This window comes from Jaculus jaculus, chromosome 1, assembly GCF_020740685.1.
Source record: "Jaculus jaculus isolate mJacJac1 chromosome 1, mJacJac1.mat.Y.cur, whole genome shotgun sequence".
In the NCBI taxonomy this organism is placed as follows: Eukaryota; Metazoa; Chordata; class Mammalia; order Rodentia; family Dipodidae; genus Jaculus; species Jaculus jaculus.
Window position 1 is genome coordinate 332267988 of NC_059102.1, and position 27658 is coordinate 332295645.

The 27658-nt window shown below is 46.6% G+C and overlaps 1 protein-coding gene across 2 annotated transcripts in view; it reads right to left on the reverse strand.

Annotated features, from left to right (window-relative positions):
• Kcnh1 (potassium voltage-gated channel subfamily H member 1) overlaps window positions 1-27658 on the reverse strand; it is a 375946-nt gene that overhangs the window by 107236 nt on the left and 241052 nt on the right. The gene's annotated exons all lie outside the window — the stretch shown is intronic.

Here is a 27658-nt window from a genome sequence, read left to right on the forward strand (position 1 = left end):
GACCTGAACTCATGCCCTCAGGCTTAACACATAATCATCCCCTGAGCCATCTCTCCAGGCTCTGCTTTATACTTCTTGACACAAAAATCTAGCCACATACCTCATGAACATGTATGTGCACACAAACACAGTACTTCATCCATGTTTTTTCTTGTATTCTTTCTTAGCTTGCTTCTTTCATTAAGCATAATTATTTTGCTCATATGTTAGTATGTGTTTAAATATTGTGTATATTCTTTTATAAAGACAAATATTTATTTAGAAGTAACTAGAGATTCATAAGAAGTTACAAAGATCATGCAGGATTCTAGACAGCCTTCAATCAGTTTCCCACACTGGTTACACCTTCCATAGTGAGCCTATCATTGGAACTAGAAGACTGGCATTGCTACGAAGTATATGCATTTTTCTGTGTCACTGTACACAATAGACTCATATAGCTAGTGCTATATTCAAAACACAGACCTTTTCAATACCTGAGACCTCCCTCATGCAACCCCTGGACATCCACACTCTTCTCTGGCAACCACAGGCCTTTCTCTTGGTGTCATTTTAAGAGTGCTACACAAATAGAATCATAGGATAGGTGACCTTTCGAGGCTGGCTTTTTCATTCAGTCAAATAACCAAAGAGTTGCTCGACTAGCTCCCCCTTTGCATGACGTTCTCTCCCTCAGTATAGACAGCCATTCCCTTCATCTTATCCAGGCATAGTAGACAGGCTATAGACAGGAAAACAGAGGGGAACCCATGGGTCTTGAGGTTAGGGAAGGCCTTGAGACTCAACTGCCCTGCAGAGAATTGTAAGTAAGCAAGGCAAGAGCACTGCAAGCTCTGGGAGGGCCAAAGGAGTGGGTGAGTCTGAACAGAGAGGGACACACTGGAAAACAGGGGTCATTCTGCATCCTGCCCACACCTGCTCTGTTAGACTCATGAGCAGCCTCACAACAGCGAGAGGCCAATGCTCCTGCCCCCTTCATGCCCAGATGTCACCAAGCATGCCAAGCATGCTCAGTACCATGATCCCAGGGCACAGGCTGATCACCTTTATCCCAATGAGTCTGTCCCTATCTCAAAAAGCCTCAGCTTTTTTTAAAAAAAAACTTTTTTATTGACGACTTCCATAAATATAAACTATATACCATGATTATTATCCCCTCCCACTACCCTACTTTTATTTTATTTCATTTTTGGGGTTTTTTGAAGTAGTGTCTCACTCTAGCCCAGGCTGACTTAAAATTTACTAAGTAGTCTCAGGGTGGCCTCAATCTTACAGTGGCCTCCCACGGGCTGGCATTAAAGGCATTTGCCAGAAACCCTACCTTTTAAAAAACAACAACAAATACTTTCTTACTTATTTACAAACAGAGAGAGAAAGGAGAGAGAGAAAGAGAGAGGAAGAGAGAGGAGGAGAAAGAATGGGCATGCCAGGGCCTCTAGCCACTGCAAACAAACTCCAGGTTCATGAACCACTGTGCAACTGGATTTACGTGGGTACTGGGGAGTTGAACCCAGGTCATCAGGCTATGCAAGGAAGCACCTTTAACCTCTGAGCCATTGCTCTGGCCCTACTCTACCTTCTTCCCTTTTCAATTCTCTCCTTCCCTGAATCCCTTCTTTCCAACTAGTCTCTCTTCAGCTGATTGCTGATCCACAGTGATCCCAAGGTCATGGCCAAAGAGTGGCTTTCTTTTCTAGGAGCTTAAATAAGTAGTTATACCAGTGAGTGATACAGAAAAACAGCTGCTGCCTGTGGGCAGAGAGCAGGGCCGCAGGTGCGGTGGTACTACCACCCATGTCCCAGTCTGTGTCCCAGGCAGTCTGCAAGGCTGAGGGTCCTCCAGAGGACCACATCAGTAATCATGAAGAAATATATCAACAGTAATACTGCTATAATACCAAACCCCAGTTTTGTGTGAAGTTGGATTACATGGTTTTCAAGCATCCACTTTTTTTTTTTTACAGATGTCTTAATATTCAAATGATATTATACCCTGAAGTACTCAAAACCTTTCTGGGGGCTGGAGAGATTGCTTAGCAGTTAAGGCACTTGACTGCAAAGCCTAACAATCTGGGTTCGATTCCTTAGTATCCACGTAAAGCCAGATGCACAAAGTGGCACATGCATCTGGAATTCATTTGCAGTGGCTGGAGGCTCTGGCGCATCCATTCTGTCTGTCAGTCTGTCTGTCTGTCTGTCTCTCCTTGCAAATAAATAAGCATTAAAAAATAAACCTTCTCCAGAGAGAAGAAATGAAAGTCTGGCTATTTCCTGATGGATAGAGGAGAGTGGTGTGGGGAGAAGGGCGGGGTGTAGCATCAAGAAGCCCTGAGCTTTGTTAAAAGGTCACACTCCCAGGAGAGAGGGCACTTGGACAGCTCTAACCTTTGGGAAAAGGAAGGAGACTACCCAAACCGAAGGCACAATGTTCATCTAGAAGAGAGGTTGCTCTTTCCTTCTCTTCCACCAGGACTCTTCTCTTACACTAGAGCCCAACTTCCCTCCTCCCATGCATGCCTTCCTCTTTTCCTCTCTCTTGGGTTATATTTTAAGTAAACATATTTTATCCAGAATTTTTAAGCAGGAAAAAGAGAGGTGCTAAAAGGAAGGTCAGGCGTTCCTCTGAGCTCTGGGGTGGGATTCTCTGAGAGACAGCCTCTGGTTACTTTCTTTGTTTCTCTCAGACAGCATCTAGAAGTGTGGCAAGACATAGAATTCTACCTTGAAACTATTTGTCTCAGATTTCTCTAGTCTTCTCTCGTTGCTAAGTTAAAACCATCCACATCTACTCCCCTCCTAACAAAACTGCTTTTTTTCCCCTCTAGAAGCTCTTCTTCCACAATGCTCTGACAACTCATAATAATGCATGTTTTATTATTGTCCCATCTTCACCCAGTGTGCTAACCTTTCAACAAATCCTTCAACCTGGAGATCCATGCCTTTCAATTCAAGGACTTAAAAAAAATTACTTTGTGAATTCTTCCCTTTTATTTCTTTGTTCTCTTTTACTAGACCTTCCATTACAGAGGTTGGAGTCTAGGATTAATCTAGTTTTTCTTTCTCTCCTTTATTCTAGTTCTTTATAAGAGGTTTCTTCAACTTCACAATTTATCCCTTTTATTTCTTTTTCTATCATACTTACAATTTTCATGAAGTTTTATTCTCTGGATATTCCAGTTTAATTGCAGTCTTTTGCAGTTTTGTACAGCTAATATGTCATCTTCTTTTAAATGTTTTAGAGTAAATTGGTGATACATGTATAGTTTTTAAGTTTCCTTCTCCCTGTTGACATTTGTGTGTGTGTGTGTGTGTGTGTGTGTGTATGTGTGTGTGTGTTCAGAAACACAAAGAAATCCTTAGGTTTCTGCTCATACTGAGTGGGACCTTAGAAAACTCATGAAAATTCTGTTGGGGACTGGGGAGATGGCTCAGTGGGTAAAGTGCCCGCCACACAAGCCTGTCAGACTCCACGCATGCACAGAAAATGTCGGGCACAGTGGTTACAGCTGTCTGTAATCAAAGTACTGGGGACATGGAGGCAGGAGGATTCTGGGACTTGCTGGCTAGCTTGTCTAGCTAAGTTATGAGTTCTAAGTTCAGTGAGAGACCTCGTCTTAGATAAGGTGGAGAAGCAATATAGAATACCAGTGTCTGGCTGGCTTACACACACACACACACACACACACACACACTTGCATGTGTACTGCACACATATGTGTGCCCACACACATGTGGACCTGCATACGCACATGCATGCACACCTCACACACAGCTTTATGTGACTGAGGGGAATTGCCAACAGTGAGAGTCCACTGCAGGGTCAGCTGCCTGCAGTTCCTATTGAAGAACCCACAATACCAGCAGCTTCAGGTTGGCCTCTTGGATGGGTCTGGGTCCCACCATCCCTGGGGAAGATTCAACTTCCTGTCTATAGAATTCTGGTAACATTCAGCAACAGAGAAAGGGAAGGTTGGGGTTCTCAGCATTCCCTGTGCAAACTTCCTCTGATCCCTGCTTTCATTTGGCTCTTCCACTCCACTTCCCCCACGCAGAGCCCACCCAGTGTGGGGGAGGAGTGTGTCTAGGCTGCTGAGAGAGAGAACATCCCAAGCACTTAATGCTTCTCCAAAAAACTTCCCTGCCCTGCTTTCACACTCTCTTCTAAAGGCACTTAGTGCCACTTAATGTTTGACACTTGGGGCTTAGCAAAGTTAATTACCTCAGGTTTCCCCTGCCATCTTGGGGTACTTTATTGATACTAAGCCAGTTATCAATCCCTCTCTTTTGAATGCTTGCTGTGTGGCCTTTCTCATTCCTTTTGTCTCTGGGGACATGTACTGGCCGTGGTTTTCTGGACCAGAGCCCATAGAATTTATTAGACTTGCAGACCTGCCTGGAGGCCTTTCTCCTACTGGATCCCCGACCTAATCTGGTTGGCAATGGAGATTAGCCACTATCTGAGCACCCTGAGGAAGGCTTCTCTCTGCTGCTGCCTAGAAGGTTTTCAGGACTGACAGATGTGAAGGTATGGTATCACCGTAAGGACAACATTAATGGTTTGTGAGGGCTCTGGGAGCTGCTGTTGTGACCCAAAGTGACTGGAAAATGGCTCAGTGGAAAAAAGCACTTGTCACATAACTATGGGGTAAGCTCCAGCGCCAACACCCACATCAATTCCAGTGGGTATGATGGCACCTGCCTGTGACCCCGGCTTTGGGGAGGAGGAGATAGGATCCTCTGAGCAAGCTGGGTAACTAGACTAGCCAAATCAGCAAAGTTTTGGTTCAGGTGAGAGACCTTGTATCAATAAAAAAGGTGGAGAGCAAGCAAGGAAGACTGCCTTGGCCTCTATATACATATGCATACACATACGCATACCCTCACACACGTGTTCCCACACACATGCAAACACTCCCACACACATGCTACACACATATATACACCTGCCAGAAAGAGAAACTGTCTCCGTATCTCTAAGATAAATAATTCAAAGTAAAATGGTACGAAGAAATAACACTCCTACCTTGAGATAGGACTGTCATTATCTAACTGATAAGGACACTGAAGTCTAAGATCAGAGAAACAGTGGGAGGGAGGGCTGGATGTAGGATCCCACAAGCACCATGTGGTCGCCTTCAAGGCTTCCATCCCCAGACCTCAGTAGAGTCACTTGCAGGGGGCCTTTAATAAAGTGGTGGGGACACTGCCTCCAGTTTCTGGTTCAGGAGGTCCTGAGTGGGTCCCCAGCAGTCTACATTGCTAACGAGTTCCCAGTAACAGTCACTGCTGATATAGTCTCCAGAAGCGCAGTACAGGCTGAGCATCCTTGACCCCGTGGGATTGGGGGGGTGGTGGTTTTAGAGTATTTACATGTACATGGGATAGCTTGAGGATAAGAACTAAGTCTGACTATGAAATTCATTTATATTTTATGTCCCATCCCACACACAGAGCTGAAGGTAATTTTATAAATGTCTTTAATAATATTGTGCACCAAACAGTTCTATGGTATAGATTCCTTCACCCCTGGCATCACTGGACACACCAAAGTTTTCAGATTTTGAAAAGGTTTGAGTTTGGGATTAGGGATCTTATCTGCACTGTGACTTTCTGTCTAATGCTAGTTTCTTGTTCTGTTTCAGAATGTACTGTCAAAATGTATACATGCAAATGTTGGTGTTGACCTTCAAGTATAGCTTGACTTTTCACCTGTGGCCTTTCTGAAGTAAGGCTAGACAGCTCAGAGGGGAAAAAAATTCAGGCCACAACATATTCCAATGTATTCCCTCATCCTTCTCCTCTTGCCTTGGCTACTCTGCCATTCCAAGGACTCTTGGTAACTAACTCTTGGTAAAAACTCACAAGGCAGATAAGCCATTTCTTACCCCTACTTTTTAACTAGATTGTGTCTGAAATTCAACATCCATTAAAATTATGCCTGAATAATATCTTTATAGATAAAGAGAGAGAGAGAATTGGCATGCCAGGGCCCTAGCCACTGAAATCAAACTCCAGATGCTTGTGCCACCCAGTGGGCATGTGCGACCTTGCACTTGCCTCACCTTTGTGTGCCTGGCTTACATGGGATCTGGAGAGTCAAATGTGGGTCCTTAAGCTTCACAAGCAAGCGCCTTAACTGCTAAAGATCTCTCTAGACCCTGAATAATATTTTTCAAATACTTAATTTATTTATTTGAAAGAGAATGAGGTAGACAGAGACAGACAGAATGAATATAGGTGTGCCAAGGCCTCCTGCCACTGAAAATAAGCTCCAGACACATGCAGCACTTTATGCACCTGGTTTTATGTGGGTACTGTGGAATTGAACCAGGGCCATTACACTTTTCAAGCAAGTGCCTTGAACCATTAAGCCATCTCTCCAGCCCTCCTGAGTAATATTTTAAGGAGACTTAATTTTTTTACTTTTTCCATAAAATTCATGTTACATTAATTCCCCTCAAAATAAAACCCATATCTTCTTTTAGTTTTTTAATCTCTACAAACAGTTTATTGAGAGGTACAGTGAGGGCACCTCGCCTTCTCATAGGATGAAGACTGAAGCACTGAGTGAGGCTGGGGTTCAAACTTATAAGGAAGTTCCTAAGGCAAACAGATTGAATCAGCTGTAGGTCCAAGGGAAGTAGACAAGGAATTGAAGTTATTTGTGTCCTTGCTCAGAATTAGCTTTTTTAGCAGAATCGTCTAGGGAGGATATCTCACCAGGTGGTTTCTGAGCTAAGAAAAGATTAGGGAAGTCGTTTGGCCTTTCAAGACTGGATGTCTCTATTCATCATGGCCTTCTAACCTTTTAAAAATATTTTTATTGACAACTTCCATAATTATAAACAATATCCCATGGTAATTCTCTCCCTCCCTCCACTTTACCCTTTGAAACTCCACATTCCACTCTCCATCATATCCCCTCCCCATCTCAACCAGTCTCTCTTTTATTTTGATGCCATGATCTTTTCTTCCTATTATGATGGTCTTGTGTAGGTAGTGTCAGGCACTGTGAGGTCATGGATATCTTGTCCATTTTGTGTCTGGAGGAGCACATTGTAAGGAGTCCTACCCTTCTTTGGCTCTTACATTCTTTCAGCCACCTCTTCTGCAATGGACCTTGAGCCATGGAAGGTGTGATAGAGATATTTCAGTGCTGAGCACTCCTCTGTCATTTTTTCTCAGCACCATGGTGCCTTCTGAGTCATCCCAAGGTCACTGCCATCTTAAAAGAGAAGGTTCTCTAGCCAAAAGTGAGAGTATCATTAATATATGGGTACAAATGTTAAGAGAAGTACTTACTGGACAGTTTGGTAGACATAATATATACATTTGGCCAGATAGCAGCAGATGTTACACCCCTAGGGCTCATGACTACCCTGTTGTAGGTTTCCAGTATCAGGCATGTATTCCCTCCCATGGTCTCCAGTCAAATTAGAGGGCAGTTGGTTCCCCCATAACAGATGTGCCACTATTGCACCTGTTGGCTCATTCAGTCTGGCTGGCCAATTATAAGGTTTGCAGTGTCCAATATTGGGTATCTTCACTGGTGGCTTCTCTTGCTCCCATTGAACTGCATGCAGCATGGCTTTTTCCATCTTTCTGTCAGCTGGTCTACATGGAGGAGGTTTTCAGTTCAGCTCCAACAGGGTTTCTCAGTGACCTTGCAGCCCAAGTATGTGGAGTGTTCAGCAATAGGGTCTTAACATCTATTCCTGTTATAAAACCCACATCTTCTTATTAGGAATGTTCATTAAGTCAGGCAGCTTTGTGGGCTATATAGATAGTAGAGGTCATTAACACAGGCATTGACCCTGAGTGCTCAAAGCTGTTAAAAGATAATACTTCTTTACTTCCTAGACATTAGTGAGGCTCAGAAAACAAAGTTGAAAAAGTGCAAAGTGGGAATTCAAAGCTAAACCTTTTGCTACGTTAAGGGGAGCCATCTACCACACAAGGAAAGCCAGTGACACATACACACAGAATAAGGCCTGGTAGGAAGAGAAGATGCCATCATAGGGGTATGCTCTCTAGGTTCCTATCCCAGCTCAGCAGCCTAGAGCCATGTGTTCAGAAGCAAATTGATTCTCTACCTCTGAGTTGGCCAGTCTGACATCTAAGAAAAGGCCTGCTTACCTTTCTAAGTTACTGGCCATATTAAAAGAAATACTATGTGTAATGGATTGGTTGCCCCTCAACCCCAGGGTCCATGTATTAAAGGCTTGGCCTCTTGGAAATGGTGGAATCTTTAAGAGGTGAGGCCTGCGGGAGATAGTTAGGTGGTCACAGCATGCCCTAAATGAAATGAAGGTATTTTGCATGGGACTTCTTGGTAGTTCTTGGTGATTTCAAAAGAAACTCTTGGGGCCAATCCCTCTGTTTGTGGCTTCTTATCCACACATGAGTTCTGTTACTGTCCATCCACCATGGGGTCCTCTGTAGAACTAAGTCAATGCAGGTGCTTCCAAAACTGTTTCCCCTCGCTTTTTATCCTGCAGCCAACTATCAAGGCAGCTGACACATTACACAGCCATTCATCAGCCCACAGCCAGGAGCAAAGCAGCCCGAATGGAAGTAGTTATCTTTTAATGAATAGATGACTTGAACTTTATCATACAGAATGTGTCAGAGTTCAAAAGGAAGATGTAAGCCAAGTTCATCATGCTCAGAAGCTTTCACAGGAATCTCTAAGGTCCAGAAATGCTAAGAGCTTTTAAGCATCAGCTGGAAGACTTGCTAGGGATTCTGAAGGAAGCTCCTTCCAGATCTAGAAGAGCTGAAGTTTAAGTGTGACCTTGAAGGAGGGGGCCTAGGAAGCAGACCTGGTCATTGTTCTATGTTGTTTGGTCCACATCTAATTATTTTGTGTGTGGGATTTTTGTACTTCGGTCTTTGCTGTTGGTATTGCATCTGCTTGCTCCATGGTGTAGTGATGGAGGAGGTATGAGGACAATGCATCTGTCGGCATAGTAACCGACAACCAGCTTGAGGCTCTTCCTTTCCATCAGTTGGAGTCCATAGCTGTGGATCTCACTATCTGGGCAGAAGTGGAAAGTAACAATGTGAACAAAAGTAAGTGAGCACTCGCTGCTGGTCCCACAGAGAGAAGGCTCCAGGAGGACGCAGGCTCTGCTTTGGGGATAAAAGTTTCCATGTGCAGGACCCTTGGATAGATCCCACTGCACTCGGCTCTTGTACGGCAGAGACTGTAACACACCTGCATTTGCCCATTTATAGCAAGAAAAGCCTGGAAAATTCCATTTAAAATCCTGCTGACTACAGTGCTGGTTTATGTGCCACAACCCCACTCTGCCATGTTGGGGAATGTCAGTTAACAAGCACAGCTCTTGCTAGGGGTACAGAGCTCACTTCCAGCCACTGCTCATCTGCAGAATGAAGTAAGAGCTCCCACAGCACTGCAGCCCACTAACAATGCAGTTCATGCCACCTCGTTTCAAGCAGCATTTTAATAGAACCACAGATAAAGGTGCATCAATTTCCACAGGCAATTACTCCTGCAAATGAATCAAGACAGTCAGGCCAGGTTGCAAGGATCTTACAATAACTTGCTCCCTGGCGTAGCTAGTGCTGGCTGAGTCCTGGGTCACAGGCAGACCACTAGCCAGGGCACACAGGGTAGCAAGGGAAGGTTAACTGGAATGTTTGCACAGCCAGGCCCTGCCTCACTCCATGAGAGCCTGAGGTTTCTGCTTCTCCAGTGAGTCATCAAAGGGAATCTAATTAACGAAGACATTTAAAATAGCACATAATTTTTAAAGCTGTTCAAACATGTACAGTGACTTCGGGCTAATTTTCCAGTGGTAGTTATGTGTACTCACTTACAAAACCCAGGCTTTTCCTTCTGCATCTCGAAGCAAAACCAAAAGTGGAGAACTTTTATGTATAATCATAAGACACAACTGTCACCCTGACCAACTAAATCAGGACATCAGCATGGCTGCACAGAATGGCTTTTAAAGACATGTGTCTCTCCATTGGTCACCAGAGGGAGAGATTAAACTCTTGCCACTGACAACTGTGCTCTCAGCACCTCGGGAGAATGTTGACTTTCCTCTCTGGAAAACAATCATCTCTTGGGTTGTCAAAGTGTCATTTAATTGCTAAGTGTCACTAGAGGTCACACTGCCTCTTTCCACATTGATGCCAAAATTAATAACTACTCAGAAAAATGGAGCCCTTGGCTCTCAGTCATACAGGATGCCAGGTAGTAGACATCTGAAAACCTGTCATCCTCTATGGAGATGCTCCTTGCGTAAGCCAATGTTCTGATGGCTGATGAAACCTGTGAGGCAAAGGGCCACATGATCTGGGAATAGCAGGCTTCCATACCAGCCCAGTGGTAGAAGAGTAAGTCATGACAGCAATGACAATCGGTGCATATGTAGCTCCTATCGCGTACAAGCCATTGTTCTGACCACCTCGAATTCACAACGTATCTTCATGGGAGTTGTGTTTATGTTGCTGAGAAAGAATCTAAATGGAGAATGGTTGACATCTCCAAAGTCACACAGGCAGTAAGCAGTGAATGAAGGATCACACCTGGGTAAGCTAACTTGGAAGCTACTCACCCACAGCACCAAATGCCCCTCAAGACACCAGCCATATATGCCACCAGGGACCAGACTCTGTTCCCATACTTTATATACACTGGCTCTCAGCATAATGCTCTCAGCCACCCCATGAGACAGGATCTATCATCAGTTTCACCTTCAGAGAAGTAACTTGGCTAAGGCTGCACAGTTAGTGTGCACAGAGCTAGATTCAAACTCAGCACTTTAGATCCAGAACCTATGCCCCGGCCCTCACACCAGAGCTTCCCCACCTCTGTGCCTGACATGCCAGTTCCAGTGAATCTCCACTACGGCACCCTTCGTGTACTCTTGGAGGGTTAACAGCACCTCTGGCCCCACCCACCATGTGACAGTGCATGTCTCAGTTGTGAGATAAAAAAATGGCTGCAGACATTGCCACATGTCTCTAACAGGGCAAATTTGCTCCCAACTGAGCACTACCAATCTGTACTCTTCTGGCTGTCCCTGAGTAAATAACCCTGTCAGATGAGGGAGGTGTACCCAAGCAGGTCTCTTGGGAACCTCCAAAGAGCAGTGGACAAGGGGAATGTGCCAGGCCTATTCACGAGAGTTCTCTCCAACTTTCTCAACTCCTGAGAGAATCTCCGGCCATCATGACATACACTCTCATTTTGAGGACTGCTTCCAAGCCCAAAGACATGGACAGATAGAAAATGATTCTCTTCACACCAGGAGTTTCTGTCCCTTTCCTTCTACCATCTCTGACATATCATAATGAGTATGCTAGCCCTGTGACTTGCATGCATGTCTGCAAGAGAGAGAGAGAGGGGTAGAGAGAGAAAGAGACAGAGAAACTTTGGGCCAGCACTCACCCTAACTAAGCTCCATTTTCTCAGCTGTAAAGAGGCTAACTTAACCTGACTTACTATAGAAGTCTACTAAGGACTGAATGTTCTGGCTCATGAAAGGCCCTCAAGAGTGTATTTCCCACATGTACCTGTTGGTTGTTATGGATCTTGAAGTACAAGATACAGTCAAAACAAACCTGTTCTCAATGCCTCCTAGAATGCCCAGACACAAGGCACTTCACTGTCCTGTATGGCCCCATGGGATGAACAATACTCAATAGGTCCCATTAGGCCTGGTGTGACCACAGGGACATGTTAGCACTTTTTGGAAAATGACATTTTCCTAAACTTACCTGCATCAGGGGAGGGATGAGAAGAGAGGGGTAGGTAGGCTTCCTCAGACTCCCAACCTCCTACACCCACACTCACCCATCAGCCTCTCTTCGTCTAGTCTGTAAGTGACCAGTGCATGCCCATGTTTGAAAAGTCTGCCTATGGGCAGTTATTGTAAAAATCTTACAAGTAAAGGGTGCAATGACTGTACATCACTCCAGCCTCTTGTTTCAGCCATCATCATTATGACTTCTGCTTTGGTTTTCTTGTTAAGACCTTTCTAATTGCATAGGACCCTGAGCCAAGGACTGCAGTGGATGCTGGGTGATGGACAGGACCAGGGAACAGGTCCTTCCCTAATCCTCCAACAGGGACAAATGGAGTTAAAACTAATTTGTGATGCTGCAGCAACAGAATAAGGACATTGATGCAAAGCAAACACAAAATCCCTGGACCTGAGGGTTGGCTTACCTAGTCTTCCTTTCTGAAAGGATCCTTGGACCTCCAAGATGTGACAGGAACACTCTGCTTGGAATACCACATGCACTTTGTGAGAATCCTTCCCATAAGTGCCATGCAAGGGGTAGACATCCCAGAGACTAAAGGACAGATACTCAATGAGTACAGAGATATGGGGAGAAGTACCAAGGATTAGTACAGGAAAAGGGGAGAGAAGTACAAAGGATGAGTACAGGGAAAGGGGAGAGAAGTACCTTAGATGAGTACAGGGAAAGGGGAGGGAAGTACCTCAGACGAGTACAGGGAAGGGGAGGGAAGTACCTTAGATGAGTACAGGGAAAGGGGAGGGAAGTACCTCAGATGAGTACAGGGAAAGGGGAGGGAAGTACCTCAGATGAGCACAGGGACAGGGGAGGGAAGTACCTCAGTTGAGCACAGGGAAAGGGGAGGGAAGTACCTCAGTTGAGCACAGGGAAAGGGGAGGGAAGTACCTCAGATGAGCACAGGGAAAGGGGAGGGAAGTACCTCAGACGAGTACAGGGAAAGGGGAGGGAAGTACCTCAGATGAGCACAGGGAAAGGGGAGGGAAGTACCTCAGATGAGCACAGGGAAAGGGGAGGGAAGTACCTCAGATGAGTACAGGGAAAGGGGAGGGAAGTACCTCAGATGAGCACAGGGAAAAGGGAGGGAAGTACCTCAGATGAGCACAGGGAAAGGGGAGGGAAGTACCTCAGATGAGCACAGGGAAAGGGGAGGGAAGTACCTTAGATGAGCACAGGGAAAGGGGAGGGAAGTACCTCAGATGAGTACAGGGAAAGGGGAGGGAAGTACCTCAGATGAGCACAGGGAAAGGGGAGGGAAGTACCTCAGACGAGTACTGGGAAAGGGGAGGGAAGTACCTCAGACGAGTACAGGGAAAGGGGAGGGAAGTTCCTCAGATGAGTACAGGGAAAGGGGAGGGAAGTACCTCAGATGAGCACAGGGACAGGGGAGGGAAGTACCTCAGTTGAGCACAGGGAAAGGGGAGGGAAGTACCTCAGTTGAGCACAGGGAAAGGGGAGGGAAGTACCTCAGATGAGCACAGGGAAAGGGGAGGAAGTACCTCAGATGAGTACAGGGAAAGGGGAGGGAAGTACCTCAGATGAGTACAGGGAAAGGGGAGGGAAGTTCCTCAGACGAGTACAGGGAAAGGGGAGGGAAGTACCTCAGATGAGTACAGGGAAAGGGGAGGGAAGTACCTCAGATGAGTACAGGGAAAGGGGAGGGAAGTACCTCAGACGAGTACAGGGAAAGGGGAGGGAAGTACCTCAGACGAGCACAGGGAAAGGGGAGGGAAGTACCTCAGACGAGTACAGGGAAAGGGGAGGGAAGTTCCTCAGATGAGTACAGGGAAAGGGGAGGGAAGTACCTCAGACGAGTACAGGGAAAGGGGAGGGAAGTACCTCAGACGAGTACAGGGAAAGGGGAGGGAAGTTCCTCAGACGAGTACAGGGAAAGGGGAGGGAAGTACTTCAGACGAGTACAGGGAAAGGGGAGGGACGTACCTCAGATGAGTACAGGGAAAGGGGAGGGAAGTACCTCAGACGAGTACAGGGAAAGGGGAGGGAAGTACCTCAGATGAGCACAGGGAAAGGGGAGGGAAGTACCTCAGACGAGTACAGGGAAAGGGGAGGGAAGTACCTCAGACGAGTACAGGGAAAGGGGAGGGAAGTACCTCAGATGAGCACAGGGAAAGGGGAGGGAAGTACCTCAGACGAGTACAGGGAAAGGGGAGGGAAGTACCTCAGATGAGCACAGGGAAAGGGGAGGGAAGTACCTCAGATGAGTACAGGGAAAGGGGAGGGAAGTACCTCAGATGAGCACAGGGAAAGGGGAGGGAAGTACCTCAGACGAGTACAGGGAAAAGGGAGGGAAGTACCTCAGATGAGCACAGGGAAAAGGGAGAGAAGTACCTCACACGAGTACAGGGAAAGGGGAGAGAAGTACCTCAGACGAGTACAGGGAAAGGGGAGAGAAGTTCCTCAGACGAGTACAGGGAAAGGGGAGGGAAGTACCTCAGACGAGTACAGGGAAAGGGGAGGGAAGTACCTCAGATGAGCACAGGGAAAAGGGAGGGAAGTACCTCGGACAAGTACAGGGAAAGGGGAGGGAAGTACCTCAGATGAGCACAGGGAAAAGGGAGGGAAGTACCTCGGAAAAGTACAGGGAAAGGGGAGGGAAGTACCTCAGATTAGTACAGTAAAGGGGAGGGATGGTCCTCCAAGGAGGACAATGACAGAGGGTTGGAGTAGTACCTCACACTGAGTACAGAGGAAAGGGAAGAGAAACAGACGGTCAGACATCTTGGTTAGACCATGCTACTGTTCCTTAGGGGTACAGAATCTGGTGGCAGAAGGCAGGTGAGTGGATGAACTGTGTCACAAGTGATTTCCCAGAGATAGAATGAAGTAACAGGAAGAAGGGTCTATCCATCTCATTTGGTGGACTCAATCATTCATGGCCTACTAGATGACTTCCAAGAAGCTGGAACTCAGTTTTGACTTCTCCTGATAAAAAAGAGTGTGGAGGAATAAATGGTAAGAAATGGTGCACTGAAAGCCCAAAAGTCTCGAGCTCACCCATTCCCAAAAGGAACCAGCAAGACTGAGCCCATGTGGCAGGAAGAGAAGTCCTAGCCCAGTGTCACCTCCCTGGTTGTATGTTCTGCAACACGCTTTTCCATTCCCAGCTTTGTTACACACAGTTCTCTTTTGAGGGAGCAGGGCTCCAGCACGTGGGCATGGACCAGCGGGCATCACTGAGTGTTCTCTGGGTCTAGTACACAGAGTATCTCAATGATGCCCCACAGCAGCTCTCTGTAGCACATGCTACTAGGATCTCCACTTTAAATATTGGAAACTAAGACACAAAAAGGTTAATAACTTGCCTCAAATCAAGCTGCAAACAAGTGGCAGAGTAAAGGTTTGAACTGCCGCAGCACAGGGCCTGAACACTTTATCACCACGCTGATCCTTATGACCCCACCAGTGCCTCATTAACACCTGCTTCATCTCCTCCCCTCAGATGAACTGCTCACCTCCAAATGTGTCCAGCTTGCGCTCTGTCTCTCTCTCTCCTGACCTTGGTTCTCAAATAGCCTTTATCCTAGGACATGTGACCCCTTCAATCAGGGTCTCAAACTGACTTCAGGAATTGTTTCTAGTTTTTGCTTTGTTTAATTTTGTTTGTTTTTTGAGACAGGGTCTCATATAGTCTGGGTGGCCTTGAACTTGCTATGTAGCTGAAGCTGGTCTTGAACTCCAGATCCTCCTGCATCTATTTACCTAGTTCTGGGATTATAGTGGTATACCACCATGCCTGTCTTTGTTTCCACTTAAAAAAGAAAGAGAGAGGGAACCACAAAAACCTTCTGTTTATATGGGCTATGTCAATTAAAATTTATAACACTAGAAAATTAACTTACCAAAACTTGGAATATTTATTTGGCTAAAAATAACAACACAGCTGGGCATGATGGCATATGCCTTTAACCCCAGCACTGGGGAGGCAGAGGTAGGAGGATTGCTGTGAGTTTGAAGCCACCCTGACACTACATAGTTAATTCCAGGTCAGCCTGGACCAGAGTGAGACCCTACCTCGAAAAACAAACAAACAAACAAACAAAAAAACAATGCACTCATTGCATGTGAATGTATGTGCTGTATTTTATAAAAAATATTGTTTCAAATAGAAAATAACTAGTAAGAAGAATGCAGTTTAGCATTTAGCAGAATCTTCCTACTGTCTTTCTAGTGGATGGTAGCTAGGTACTTCCACCTGTTTCTCAGGCGGCCGGCCTTGATGGGAACATATAGCAAAGGCCAGCCTTAGGCAGGGGGGGACACTCTGGTTTGATACTGTCCTGAAATTACCTCATGGCAATCTTTGCCTTAGCTCGGTTGCAGTGGGATCTGGCCCCATTTCCAAGCACTGTTGCACTAATCTGCAGGTCCAATTCTCGCTTCCAAGGGCTCTTCAACCCCCCATGACTTTGTGACGTCATACATGGACACTGGGGAAATACAGGCTCTTGGCTTTCATACCTCTTACAAAAGCCAACACATCACATTAAACAATATGTACTTTTAAATCACAACGAAGTCTGCTGTGGCAGCACACACCTGCAATCCTAGCACTCGGGACATGGAAACAGGAGGATCATGAGTTTGAATCCAGCTTGGGCTTTATCGTGAGACCAGCTCAAAAAATCACATTCGTTAATCTCCACCAACATAATCAAGATGGTGTTTAGAAACTAAGTCACAGTGCAGATTGCAATTCCTAAGAATTATATTTGCTTGATAGTCTGACTTTTGTCATTGGCAGCAAAACTGCAATTACTTTTTTTGAAGTGATGAGCTTGCCTCATTTTCTACTCAATGATTTGCAAATACCTGAGTCTGGATGACTGCAGTTTATCTGCCAATCATTCTTTTAAGTAAAAATGGTTTTGTATGAATCAGCATGAATTCATCTTAGGTCCAACTGTGCAAATGCTTCCTGAAAAGGCCACAGAATCTCAGTGTGCACACAGACTAGATACATCTTCCTTATTCTGTCACATACAATGGCAAGATAAGCTCAAGGGCAGAGACTTAGTAATTTAAATGAAAGTGGCTGTGGTGGTTTGATTCAGGTGTCCCCCATAAACTTAGGTGTTATGAATGCTAGGTTCCCAGCTGATGGAGATTTGGGAATTAAAGCCTCCTGGAGGCAGTGTATTGTTGGGGGCGGGCTTATGTATATTATAGCCAGTGGCCCTTTGCCAGTGTTTGGCACACTCTCCTGTTCCTGTTGTCCACCTTATATGGGCCAGGGGGTGATGTCCACCCTCTGCTCATGCCATCGTTTTCCCTGCCATTGTAGAGCTTCCCCTAGTGCCTATAAACCAAAATAAACTTCTTTTTTCCCACAAGCTGCTCTTGGTAAGGTGATTTTTACAGCAATGTGAATGTGAATGTAACAGTGTCCTTTTAAAAGTAAAATGAGTACATGGTAGACTTTTATACAAACATCAATGGCAAAGCTGGCAAATCATACCTCAGAAGAATTATGCAATTCATTCTGACATCATGAGTTCCAGGTGTAGGTCCCCACAGACCTTTCAGACTGTTTCTCACACACCTTGGGCCAACTCACATGTCACCTCGCTGAGAAGTTTGTCACATTGACGTTTGTACTGCTATGGTGCCATGTATAAACTGTTGGCATAGTACTTACAATATTCATTAAGGATAACTAATTGTATCATCTTTTCCTCCTACAGCTATCAAAGCAGAAACCACATCCTATTTATTCCTGAGTCCCCAGGCTTGATAGTAAGCACTCGCTAATGACATGAGGCAAAAGCCATGCAGCAGATTGCTTTCTCAGTATGCCCCTGTGACAGGCCCCTCTCTCACCTGCTGCCCCTCGCAGTCCAGATGCCCCTCCCTGCATTGGCCTGTACACTCTCCTTTAATGTGACGGAACCTTTTGAGACCTCACCAATGAACAGAGATGGCCGAAAGGGTGCTGTGTCACGTTTGAGGCTAAGTGTCTCACATTTCTCTTTTGTTCTTGGGGCACCCACACTTGGAGCCCAGACAGATGTGGACAGACACACACAGACATACACAGAGAGAAATCTAGATCCTTGGACCATATCCCAGCTGAGCTTCTAGCCTGGACCAACTTGGCACACAGATCATGGCTGTGTGTCCTTGGTACACTCATTTCAGGCTCCGTGCTCTGCCTCGACACTAAGACCTTTGTCAATCCATCTAGAAGAGACGAGTAAGCAAGAGGCAAGCCCCACACACAGTATCCATGCCACACATGCAGCCAAGCATCTAATGTCAAGGACTGTGACCTCACCTGTCACTCCAATCCTGGCTATGGAAGAGAAAAGTTCAAGTGTCTAAGCGGCTGTATGTTAATTACCTGAGTGCAAAAAAAGTAGAGAGATTGTTCACTAGATAAGAGTGCTTGTTGCAAGTGTGAGAGCCTGAGACCACCTGAGTTCTACTCCACAGGACCCATGTAAACATCGAGGCATGGCCACGTGTGCCTGCAATGCCAGTCCTATGGAGGGTGGGGACCAGAGAATCACTGGGGCTCATGAAAAGCCATAGCTCTGTGTTCAGAAAGAGACTCCAAATCAAGAAATACTCAGATGAGGGTTGAAGAGATGGCTCAGCAATTAAAGGTGCTTGTTTGCAAACCCTGTCAGCCTGGGTTTGATTCTCCAGTACCCATATAAAGCCAGACACACAAAATGGTGTGTATATCTGGAGTTCATTCACAGTGGCAAGAGCACCCAGAGTGTCCATCCTCACTCACTCTCTGTCACCCTATGTCTCTTACATAAACAAAAAAATTTAAATGAAAGACATATTCAGATGAGTGATAGAGGAAGGACACCTGACAATCTCCTCTGGCCTCTGCACAGCTTCAAGTACATCTGCACAAACATGAACGTATACCACACAGGCATACACACCGCCATCACCTCCACAGCACAACCACACAGGCATACACACCGCCATCACCTCCACAGCACAACCACACAGGCATACACACCGCCATCACCTCCACAGCACAACCACACAGGCATACACACCGCCATCACCTCCACAGCACAACCACACAGGCATACTCACCGCCATCACCTCCACAGCACAACCACACAGGCATACACACCGCCATCACCTCCACAGCACAACCACACAGGCATACACACCGCCATCACCTCCACAGCACAACCACACAGGCATACACACCGCCATCACCTCCACAGCACAACCACACAGGCATACTCACCGCCATCACCTCCACAGCACAACCACACAGGCATACACACCGCCATCACCTCCACAGCACAACCACACAGGCATACACACCGCCATCACCTCCACAGCACAACCACACAGGCATACACACCGCCATCACCTCCACAGCACAACCACACAGGCATACTCACCGCCATCACCTCCACAGCACAACCACACAGGCATACTCACCGCCATCACCTCCACAGCACAACCACACAGGCATACTCACCGCCATCACCTCCACAGCACAACCACACAGGCATACACACCGCCATCACCTCCACAGCACAACCACACAGGCATACACACCGCCATCACCTCCACAGCACAACCACACAGGCATACACACCGCCATCACCTCCATAGCACAACCACACAGGCATACTCACCGCCATCACCTCCACAGCACAACCACACAGGCATACTCACCGCCATCACCTCCACAGCACAACCACACAGGCATACACACCGCCATCACCTCCACAGCACAACCACACAGGCATACACACCGCCATCACCTCCACAGCACAACCACACAGGCATACACACCGCCATCACCTCCATAGCACAACCACACAGGCATACTCACCGCCATCACCTCCACAGCACAACCACACAGGCATACTCACCGCCATCACCTCCACAGCACAACCACACAGGCATACACACCGCCATCACCACCAATGTGCATGCTACACACACAACACAAAAGTGCCCTGCATTCTATGCTTTCTTTGTTCAGACATGTTTATTGAATTGCAGGGCTGGAATTATTCAGTGATTAAAGGCACTTGCTTGCAAAGCCTACTGGCCAGGGTTTAATTCCCTAGCACTCATGTAATGTTAGATGCACAAAGTGGCATATGCATCCGGAGTTCGTTTGCAGTGACAAGAAGCCCTGGTGTCCCTACTCATTCCTCCACTCTCTTTCTCTCCACAAATAAATACGTACATAGTAAAGACAGCACAGCCATTGAAAGGCAAGCAGTCCACAGCCTCCAGTTCAGCTTCCAGATTCCAGCAGAGACTTAGAAGAAGCATTTCCTTTTTGCCATGCGATTGCCTGCCAAAGCCACTCTGTCGCCACCGTGAATGCATAGAAATGAGCACACTGGAAGTCAGGCTGCCAAGTGGGAGCGGGCGAGAGACAGCTCTGCGCAGACGGCTTGTGTGTGGAGACCGGTGAGCAAGTTTGTCCTCTGTGCCCAAGCTGTGTGGCAGAGCCTGGGAGCCCAGGGCCTGCAGAGTGAGCACATGGACCCTTGCAGGCTCGGGACATGCCTTCCCTCATTTGCCAGCGTCTTAAACTTGAACTGAGTAAATTTATCTTTAAGAATGTTATAACTACAATGCCAGTCTAATATTTTCTTGGATCAAACATTAGAAAGTTGTGCCACCTTTCAAGAATTGGTCTGAGAGAAGGTAATACTAAAGACAAGACAATCTCTGCACCACAGAAGCTTTTACTGTATAGTGAAGTCATTGTGCACGTAGGTGAGCGTGGAGGCCAGAGGCAGCCTCAGCTGTTGTTCGGCTGCACCACACACCTTTTATGTTTCTGTCTTTTGATGCAGGGTCTCCTATTGGCCTAGAACTTAGAGAGCAGGGTAGACTGGCTGACCAGCAGCCCCAGGGATCCACCTGTCTCCACCCCCTGCAGTGGGAGTAGAAGCCTATGCTGCCACACCTGGCATTCTATGTGGGTTCTGGGCTGCACTCAGGTCCTCACGCTTGTAAGGCAGGCATTGTACTATTCCCCCAAACCCCAAGACATACTTCAATTCCTTATATTTGCACATTATAGTTTGCAATTGAGGGAAAGGTTCATTTCCACTTTCCAGAAGGGGACCTGGAGACAAACTGGGAGGCACTGAGTCCTCCTTGCCTCACACCTCAGAGCGCCACCGGGCTTAACAACGCAGACGGCTTTATGTCAAATGAATCTGGGTTCACAAACCAATAGTCCTCCCAGTCTCCACCTCAGCATGGCATTATGGCCAAGATAGATCTTTTGGCTTCTTATCTATAAATTTGAGATACATAACACCTGCCTCCACACAGTGTTGGAGGATTCACTGTGAAGAGGAACTCAGTAAGAATCAAGTGCCACTTACATACACAGCAATCCCCAGAAAACGATATCTGTAAGCCAGACTCATGACTTGATATAAGGGCAAATAAGTAAAGGCTATAATATAATAAAACAAAGGCAACAAGCTGGGCATTTGTGAAGCCTGCGCCTCCATGTTGCCATAGTAACAAGATCTTAAGCACTTCCAGCACATGCTGCCCCTCCCCCACACAGACTCTGAGCTCCTGGTTAAGCTCCTCCTTAGGTACAGGCATGGGCAGAGCGTGCATGGAGCGGGGCCGCCGCTCTCTGCTTAGACCTCTCAATAGTAGGCGCCCGGCAAAGGCATGCCTGCTTCAGCTTGACTGTTGGTGCCTCTCCAAAATCCATGTTTCAGCTTAATCCCCAGTGCAACAGTATCAAAAGATGAGGCGATGAGGCCCTGGTGAGGGTGCAGGGGAGACGGTTGGGTCCAAGGACTGTCTTCATGGATGAGGTTCATGCCCTTCTGAAGGGCTTGAGGGAGGCTGTGCCTTTCGCCTTTTTGTCACATAAGGACAGAATGACAAGGCTTCCTGGCCTCTGGAAATGAGAGGACTGAAGTCACAATGTGTATAAATCATCCAGTGTGCAGTGTGGTGTCATAGTGCTTTACTAAATTAAATTCCGAGATAAGAGCCAAAGGAAGGGTGGGACTCCTTACAACGTGCTCCTCCAGATACAAAATGGCCTGGATATCCATGACCTCACAGTGCCTGACACTACCTACACAAGACCACCATAAGAGGAGGAAAAGATCATGACATGAAAATAAAAGTCTGGTTGAGAGGGGGAGGGAATATGATGGAGAGTGGACTTTCTGTTTTTTTTTTTTTTTTTTGGTTTTCGAGGTAGAGTCTCACTCTAGCTCAGGCTGACCTAGAATTCACTATGTAGTCTCAGGGTGGCCTCGAACTCATGGCGATCCTCCTACCTCTGCCTCCCGAGGGCTGGGATTAAAGGCGTGCGCCACCACGCCCGGCCGGAGAATGGACTTTCTAAGGGGGAACTGGGGGGAGGGAGGGAATTACCATGGGTTATTGTCTACAATTATGGAAGTTGTCAATAAAAAAAAAAGAAACTTGGGGAAAAACTTAAATTCTGAGGACCAGACTGTGCTTTCTGAAACACGCCTTTGGAACTGTTTCTCCATGTTAAAGATGCTGAGGACTCTCCATCTGTCTCTGAGGATGGTGACAGCTGACCCTCTGACACAGCTTCAGCAAGCTAATGAAAGGCCAGCCCTTTAGGAATGAACTGCACTCAGCAGTATGTGACCAATGAGTGGAGCAAGACTACTGTCAGGATTAAGGCTAGATCCTTCCCCTACAGAGGCAGGGGGTGGGGTGGGGGTGGGAAAGGCGCCACCAGAGAGGAGCATGGGGCTTATGACACGAGGTTCGTCACAGAGGACACTGGAAGTCTCTCTGGACCTAGCCTGTGGTCTTCTGCAGGGCAGCGGGATTGGCACGGGCAGAGGGGGTCAAACTCAGATAGATCCCTGGTTGAAGGCACTTGGCCGCCATCGTTTCCCCTGAGCAGGCCTAACAGCTCCATGCTGCCCAGTTGCACAGGCCCCTGGTTGGTGCTTCTCTAAGGCAGCACTTCCCCTTGGGCGAACCTCGGCCGGGAACTCCCTAGTTCCCAGGTCATTTCAGGCAGCTTACACACGATGCCCTGTACGGCTGCTCCACTGCTGACATTGCCCTCATCAGACAGACCTTGCAGACCAACCACATCACCATGACACCCCAAAAGTCCTTTCCATGATCTAGTCTCTAATCTGTCCCTTCCTGTCCTGTCCTCTGACCTCACCCTCCCCAGACACTCACTGCTCCTTGACAACGCTTCTACTCCAGGGCCTGCACAGTGGCTGCCACCTGCCTGGGAAGACCGCTAGCCAGGCCTCTGCTAAGTATTGGTTCGGTGATTTCAGGGATGGCTCTTCAGGGGGATTGCAGCACTTCCTCCAAGCCAACATACTCCCCCCAACACACTTCTAGATTCCTTACCAAACACTGTGACTCTCCTACCCCCAGCATTTCTTTTGATCTAATAAACACAAAAATTCCATTTATTATCACACACAGCCTTAGAATGCCACAAAGATAGTTCTATTCTCTTTAGAAGTGACAAATTTAACAATTTTATTACCTGTGCTGTGTTTTGATTCCTTTTACCCTAGAATATCACTTCCCTTAGGCATGTGTCTTTGTTATGGACCCTGATATCTGAACCAGTGCCCAGAGAGCAGGGTCTGGGGCATTTTTTGAGTATGTCTATGTGGTATACGTCCATGTGTATATGGACACACAAGGGGGTGTGCATGCACATGTGTGGTATATGTATATGTGCGCGTACATGTATGTGAAGGTGCATGTGTGTGCATATGCATATGAAGGCCAAAAGTCAATACTGGGTGTCTTCCTCAATTAATCTCCATCTTATTGTTTGAGACAGGATCTCTCACTGAATCTGGAATTCATCAACTTGGCTAGATTAGCTATTCACCAAGCCCACGGGATGTCTCCACCTCCTCTGTGCTGGGATTACAGGCATGAGTGGTGCCCACCCAGCTTTTACATGGAAACTCACTCACCTGGCACACATTGTAACCACTGAGCAATCTCCCCATCCCAGCAGGGGTTTTATAAATGCTTGTTAGAAAATTAATTATTTTCCTATATCTCTCCTCATGGCACCAGCCTCACCTTCCCATCAACGGCCCAAACTCTGGTGTCCTCTGTCCCTTAGTATGGGCCATGCCCTCCCTTGCAGTGCTGCCTCGCTTCTGCCCACAGACTGCAGCTCCTCCGCAACTTCATTGCAGCCTCCCCTCTCCCAAGAGCCAGGCTGGTCTGCGCTCCTTCCTCAGGAGAGCCAGCACACAAGGGTGCCTTCCTGAGGACACATAGCAGGGGTAAATAAGGGTGTCCGTGTTTGCCTGAGGAAGACATTATTTCCCAGGTCGGGGTCTGACCAGCAAACACAGGGTGGGATGGACACTTCCGTCCTAAGAGCACAGACTGGCCCACAGCACATAGATTCTCTATTGAGCAGGAGAGGGGAGAGGAAGAGCAGTCAGTTACACCAGCCCAAGAAGCAAAGTAATCATTTCAAAATAAACAGTGAAAGCCACAGAAAGGGCAGCGACCTCCCAGGGAAGGCTTGGAGAGTGACAAGATCAGTCCATGATGATCAAAGTATTCAACCCCCCACCCCACCCCGTCTGTCTCCACTGACTGTCCAGTGACAATTTTATTTAGGGAAGACAGTCATCATGTATTTAATTCAGGTCATTTATTTTCCTTTGCTTATACCTCAGTTGGTTGGAAAGTGTCATTTCAGAATTCTCAAAGCCAATAAGACCTGGACATGGTGGTGCATGCCTTTAACCCCAGTACTTGGGAGGCAGAGGTAGGAGGATCACCATGAGTTCAATGACACCCTAAGACTACATAGTGAATTCCAGGTCAGCCTGGACTAGAGTGAAACCCCGCCTTGAAAAACCAACAACAACAACAACGACAAAAATAAGGCTGCCTATGCTTGACCAGAGCTGTGGGTCTTATGAAGGGCCACCCCATAAAAATTTAAGGAGTATACCCAGCTAACTAACCTTGACTTTATTTCCAGAAAAAATCCCTTGAGTTCTCAGGCAGTCTCTTTAAAAGCTAAGCTTTCTAAAGACTAAATGTGACCCTCAGTTCTACATAAGAATGACCAAGTACTTAAGTAAACATAACTTTGCCACAAAGATGTTCTGCCAACATAGAGGCCAGTGACTTGCCTCTGGCATATCCCAGGAATACTGTTTCCAACTTCTAACTGATGTTTTATTCTGCTTAAGTTCAAGTGTTTGTGCACATAGGATCTTAGCAACTCAAGCCTAGGTAAGGGTAAGAAAATGAGACCTTTGAAGGGTTGGAGAGATGGCTTAGCAGTTAAGGCACCTGCCTGCAAAGCCTAAGGATCCAGGTTCAATTCCCCAGTATCCTAGCCAGACGCACAAGGTGGTACATGTGTCTGGAGTTCCATTGCAGTGGCTAGAGACCCTGGCATGCCTATTCTTCCTACCTACCTACATCCCTCCTTTCTCTCTCTCTCTTTCCTTATTTCTTTCTCTCAAATAAATAAATAAAATATTTTAAAAAGAAAACTAGGCCTTTTTAATTATCTCACCAATCATCCACTGAAGTTTAATTTCAGAAACTGTATCCTCATATTTGGATCCCCAAAATAAATTGTTCCTGGGCATAATTTCACTTAAGTGTGTGTGTGTGTGTGTGGTGTGTTTAGTGCATGCATGCCACAGTGCATGCGTGTTGGCCAGAGGACTACCTCAGGGTGCTGGTCCTCTCACCTTTGAGACAGCGTGTCTTGGTTTTTGCCACTGGGAGGGCTACTCTAGCTGGCCCATGAGCTCTACAATTCTCCTGACCCACCTCTTATTGCCATAGGTGTGTTGGTATTGCTGACACATGTGCCACTTTGTGTCCCGCGTTTTGTAGGTACTGAAGATTGAACCCAGAAGGCTTATACAACAAGTGCCTTTAACCTCTGAGCCATCTCCCTAGCCCCTCACTGGAAGTTTTTATGAGCTTTGTAATATCACACCCCCTCCCCCGGGCAAGGCTTAACTCTGAAAGAGAGAGGGAGCTGAGATTAGCCTCTGCCAGGCCTCCTATCAGGGACTTCCTATCACCCAACAGAGGGGGCCTATGAAGTACTGTGAATGTGGTCGAGCCACAGGGCTCTGAAGTCATCTCCTCACCCTCCTGCCTATAACGTGACCAGGTTCACCAAGACTCCCTCCTGGAGGTCTTGGCAGACTGCTCCTGTTACAGATTAGCTCACTCTGGGAACACGTGTGTCTCCTCCAGTCCTTCTCCATCAGGTACGCAGTGCAGTCTGGATGAGTCTGTCTTTTCTCTTGTGTGAAGTCCTTCGGGTACTCAAAGCTGTTCTGAAGAATAGAATGTTCTGAGGGGCCATGTGCCATGCCTGTGCCCTGCCCAGTAAAGTAACTACAGCCACATGTGGCTACAGAGTCCTTCAAACCTGCTGATGTCACGAAGAACTTTTTAAAAACTTTTTAATTTAATTTCAATCAATTTAAATAGCCAGGTGTGGTTTGTGGTTTACTTTAAGGTTTAAATTTGCAGACATTTATCATAAGCCCTGTGACCAAAAAAAAAAAAAAAAAAAAAAAAAAAAAAATCTTCATTTTTCCAGGAAAGCAATCCTTGTTTCTTCGGCAGTTTCTCAAATGGCTTCTAGACCCTGCTCTGTGTAGTCAGTCAGTCCTCTACAGCTTTATTCCAGTTTGCCAAATTCCCACACTACATGGAGAGTCATGGGACCCGGGGGATACCTTAGCAGTAGAGCACATGCGCCCTCAGCGTGCATGAAGCCTGGAGTTTAATCATCAGCACCAAAACCAATCAACGACAAAAATCCAGAACCAAACAGCCATCACCTCTGGCCTGAGCCTGTCTGATATTTGGTAACCCTCTCCTTGCACCCAGCCAGGAAGTGCTTGCTAGATGTGCACCACCTGAGAAATAATTAAAACATAGATACTCTAGATACCTTGGTGCAAATTGATGAGCCCACCCTAGCTCAGGCTGACCTGGAACTCACTAGGTAGTCTCAGTGTGGCCTCGAACTTGTGGTGATTTCCCTACCTCTGCCTCCCGAATGCTGGGATTAAAGGCATGTGCCACCATGCCTGGCAAGTTAGATTCTTCTAAGTTTTTTAAAAAATATTTTTCTTTTTATTTATTTATTTGACAGAGAGAAGGTGGGGGGGGGGAGAGAGAGAGAATGGGTACACCAGGGCCTCGAGCCACTGCAAACAAATTCCAGACTCGTGCAACACCTTGTGCATCTGGCTAACGTGGGTCCTGGAGAATTGAGCCTAGGTCCTTTGACTTTGCAGACAAATGCCTTAACTGCTAAGCCACCTATCTCTCCAGCCCCAAGTTAGAGTCTTTATACATGGCAGGACACAACCTGTTTCTTTTACTCAGCTCTAAGAGCCACCCAAGAAGAGAGTACAATGACATATCCACTGAAATGTCTATAGTTTATATGGCAAATCAAATATCAGCAAGCAGCAATGGCTACACTCTTCTAAAACAAATTGTTAAAGAGGTTTTGTGTATTCCAGAAGATAGGTGTGTGTGCACTGAACTTGAAGGTGAATGTCTTGATACTGCATTACCCTAACAGCCTGCAGATTCCTAAACAGTTCCCAGTTTCTCCTCCTGTCAATGAGCTGTAAATAGTTCCTGGGAAGTACTACAGGATATTTTAATAAAGTTTAGTAAACACATTACCGGTAAAGTGAATAATTAGCATGAATGATCAGAATGATCCAGTGTGGTGCTTACAATCAAGCTGCATAAGTAGAGCATGATCTGAGATTGGACCAAGAATTCCGTGCAAAGCCCTGCCACTGAGTAAGCATGTGTCCCTCCCAAGTCCACAGAGTCCCGAAAT